Consider the following 4,614-nt stretch of genomic DNA (forward strand, 5'->3'; position numbering starts at 1 on the left):
AATAATAATAATAATAATAATAATAATAATAATAATAATAATAATAATGTTTGAGATATTTGAGCATGGCAAGTGTGGTAGAAACCGAGTCTTTACAATTTATGATAATGGAGGTTGATCTTGTTTATTGCTCTATTTCCCCTACTCTTTTTCTGAAGCTCGAAATCTTTCTTAGTCACTGCTGCACACTAGGAACACTGCTCTTTGTCTGCACTCCCACAATGCATTCTTGCTTTCTTTCCTCCTTCCCAACACACTCAAAAACAACTGCTCCCTTGTAGTGTATGTATTGCCTCTAAGCCAAATTTAGTAGAACTTTATAAAAGCCAACAAAGCATGGGAGTTCTGGCAATCTTAACAGGAGGACCATGTGCTTCATTTTGTACAATTAGTCTTTTAGAACTTTATACATATAAATTGGTTTTTGTTTTACAATATTGCATGAAATATGTTGATGACAAATAGTTCATTTGAAATTGGAAAACATGGATTAGATTTTCATCATCTCGGTTTTACAGCTTGGCTGAGTGACTTTATTTGTTATCATCTATAAACTTGGGGAGATAATATGTATTTTCCAAAATTTTTGTAATGATTAACTGAGAATATGTTTAAGGTATGTAAATATTGTAGGTGTCCCAAAAAGTCAGTCAATAAATGAGAGCTCTATTTCCACTTTCCCACTTAATGTCCTTTCCTGGTAGACTATCTATTTTTTAAATCCTTCTATCTTCTTAACCACTTATACATAACTACATATAATATTTCTACAGCAACCAAAATTAGTCAGGAGCCTAAATGTATAATCTTTTATAGAAGGTTTTGTATACGTATGTTTGGTTCATAGACATATTGACCAATATAGTGTATGGGGGGTGAATGGAGTTAGAGGTTTTTTTAACGGAAAGTCAGATATCCAGATATCAAGCTGTTTCTTATGAATAATAAAATAATAGCTTGAACTATGCACCAGGATATGAATATGCTATCCTTGGTTGAGGAAGGGCTTGATGCCATTTGTCAAATTTCTCCCCTCCACCAACAACCACTGTTTTTGCTTATTTGTCTATTATTCTTTGTTGAAGTTGTCTTTCTTTAGAAATATTTTTAAAAGAATTGCCTTTTCATCTTCCTCCTCTCAACTCCAAATCTCTTTTTTTCCTTCTTTGTTCTCTTATTTCCTGATGCCAACGTTCCAGAACGGCACCTGGAAAAATTTATCTTTATAGCCTGAAGTCCTCTAATATTTAACATAAAATCAATGACTTCTCACATTCTTGGGTAACAAATGGATTAGCTAATTATTCCTGTTTACCATTGCACTGAAAACAGTCATGCTTCAATCTTTGTGAAATTTTCCCCAAAGATAAATTTTACTGGTTGCAACAAATAAAACATGCAATGCTTGCAAACTTCCATGGAAATGCTCTCTGACTAAAATTTAAAAAAAAAAAATTAGTAGAGCCTGTAGAAGGGAATCATTTTTGATTTTAGCAAATACTTAAAATTATGCCCTGAGGTCTCTGAAGCCAAAAACTTGAAATTAGTTGCAACGCTCTCTTTCTCTTAACTTAGAAGTATCGTTGATAGACAGATCCTGTTGTAACTTTCAAATTTAGTAATTCTACAAATACTTATTGTGTCAAATATTGCCCTAAGCACTGGGGAAATAGCCATGAATAAATTGACAAAAATTGTTGCCATGATAGAGTTTAAATTCTAGTACGTGTGTCGATGGTGGGGGAGGGGGTGAGAGAATGAAACGATCAAATAAATAAGGAAAATCTACAGCATGTCAGAAGGTGATAAATGCTTTGAGGAAAAATGAATCTTGAGGAAAATGTTTAGGGACAGCCAGAAAGAAGGGGAGTACCTCACTGCTTCAAGAGCCAGATGGGGATTAAAATCCAGGGCTGAAGAATGACCTGGGAGTCTCTGGGCTTCTTGTGATGAATGATGTAAATGGGGATAAAGGGAATAATGAGATTTTTACTGACACGTGAATGGAGAGGATTTCTTGCCAGCAGCGAGAAAGTCTGAGGCATCTTACTAATTCTTACCAAGAGTGATGTGGAGGCCAGGGAAAGGCAGCTAAAGAGGGAGTGCAGAATTTCTAGACCCTTTCTAGATTCTTGCCATTGAAATTTCTTTCTGGAAACTTTTCCTTCCTGATCATCTTTCCTTGGCCCTGTTCTAATTCAAGCTCACAACAACTGTGCCAGGATTTCAGTCTTGCTTCCTGGAGTCCATTTTTTTACATAATCAGTGCAAACTACCAGAAAACACAAATTTGGCCATGTTATTCTCCCACTCCAAGCCTTTCATGGTCAAATTCATGAACACAAAATCTGTCTCTTCTCTTTCACCTCATCTCCAGCAGTGCCTGTCTCATATTATATGTTTAAATAACACAAATCTGTTTTTAGTCCTTGTCCCAGAACACTCTGAATAAGTCTTAAGGGCTTTTCTCTGGCTACTCACTTGATGTGAGATGATTTTTCTCTTTTCCTAACCTGACTAGACCTTTCTCATCTTTCAATACAGTTTCAGTGTCCTCACCTCCAATGCACATTTCGCTAAGCCACATTAACTCAGTGCTACTTCTCTGTGCTACCATTGCACTCTAGGCACACATTTTGCATGGTAAAGTCTCATAGACTGTTAGGTCCACAAGGGCAAGGAATATGTATTATTCATCTAGCACTTCTAGAGCATAGCAAGATGTCTGTTAAACAAACCAATAAGAAATCTGTAGGCTACAGTGAAACCCTGTTTTCTAACCCTGATTTCTAAATCATGAAATTTAAATCATCCCTGAAATCAACCCTGAAATCTAAATCATCATTAATCAATGATGCATTGATAAGTTATTTTGAGTTATATATATTCATTATTTTATTTTCTCCCGTTCTTTTTTAGTCTGTCAGTGCCATCAGCCCTTTGCATTGGTTCAAAGAGAAGTAGAATTGTTACAAGGGAATAACAGAGGAAAAAAGGAAGGATTCGTGTTTGGTTTGTTAACTTCCATAATGCCTTTTGAAGGACCAAACAAAATGTCCAAGAAAAATTAAGCAGAGTTGGGGCCATAATTATAGAATAGAAAAATGATTTGAGGGGAAATAAGTACCCCTTTCCCTGTCATTTAAAATAATGTCAAGCTGGGTCATGGGCAGAGATGGCGCTTATCTTCGGGGAGAATGGGAGACAGAGAAGAGAGTCCTAATATGTGGTGACTCAGCATGCAGGATTGGGGTCAGCCTCAGGGAACTGCCAAGTATGTTAAGAAATCAGCACAAAAGAGCCAGTGCTGCAGACCACCCTTAGGATCTGAAGGAGACGCAATCCCATGGAGGGAGGCTTCAGCCTGATTCTAGAGGAGATTTCAGAATTTATCCTGTTTAGAGGCAAGGAAACTGACCCTTTTCTTTTCTTTTCTTTTCTTTTCTTTTTTCATCTTGCTCTGTCACCCAGGCTGGAGTGCAGCGGCATGATCTCAGCTCACTGCAACCTCCACCTCCTGGGTTCAAGCAATCCTCCTGCCTCAGCCTCCTGAGTAGCTGGGATGACAGGTGTTCTCTACCACACCCAGCTAATGTTCGTATTTTTAGTAGAGACAGGGTTTCACCATATTGGTCAGGCTGATCTCGAACTCCTGACATCAGGTGATCCACCCACCTTGGTCTCCCAAAGTGCTGGGATTACAGGAATGAGTCACTGCACTGGGCCAAAACTGACCTTTTATGTTCCCACATGAGTCAGTTAATGGGTGTGAGGGTGGGTGGATATAAACTCTTAAGTATTTTTGCCTCTCTAATTCCAGGGACAAAGTGGCTTTAGTAGCCCAAGAGTAGTTCCCCCACAGGATACTAGGTGCTGGCCCCAAGCAGAAGCACATAGACACCTGAGGAGATAAGCATAGAGGAGTGGAAGGGATCTGAGAGAATCTGGACAAATCCCTAATAGTGTCTATGACTATACAGTGGCTGTACCATACACCACCATAGAGTGTGTATACCACACATCTCTAAGATCTCAATTTAAAGCAATTGTTTTAAAATAAGCTAGTGGTATGAGATCTCATTAGTCTCCAGGGAGCTCAAGATCTTTGTTAGACCCTGAAGCACAGCATTTAGTCCTGTGGACTCTTGAGTAGCATTAAGTAGAAAAGAAAGGATGCTGAAAGAGAAAAAATAAAAGGGTATTAATTGAATACCTACAATGTGCCAAAACTGCACTAAACAATTTATTTTACATCAATATTATGTAATATTAATAACAATTATACAAAGTAAGATTATCATTCTCACTTTGAAGAAGAGAACAACCAAGTCTTAGGGAGGTAAGTACATTGCCCAATATTATATAACCAGGAATCAAACACAAATCTTTGCCATCCTAGACTCCATGTTCTTTCCATCACACTACTGCCAATCTCCAAAAGGAGGAGAAAGAAAATGAAAAGGTATTGAGGGAGATAAAAAAATGAACTAAGCTTCCTTCAAAATTTTGCCTATGCCCAGCTTTTTCTGTTATATTACAAATTATTTCTTCTGCAAAATCATACATTAATTCCCTCAGTTAATTACTGAATGTCTGCTATATCCTGGCTATATC

Source organism: Piliocolobus tephrosceles, chromosome 4, assembly GCF_002776525.5.
Source record: "Piliocolobus tephrosceles isolate RC106 chromosome 4, ASM277652v3, whole genome shotgun sequence".
Lineage (NCBI taxonomy): Eukaryota > Metazoa > Chordata > Mammalia > Primates > Cercopithecidae > Piliocolobus > Piliocolobus tephrosceles.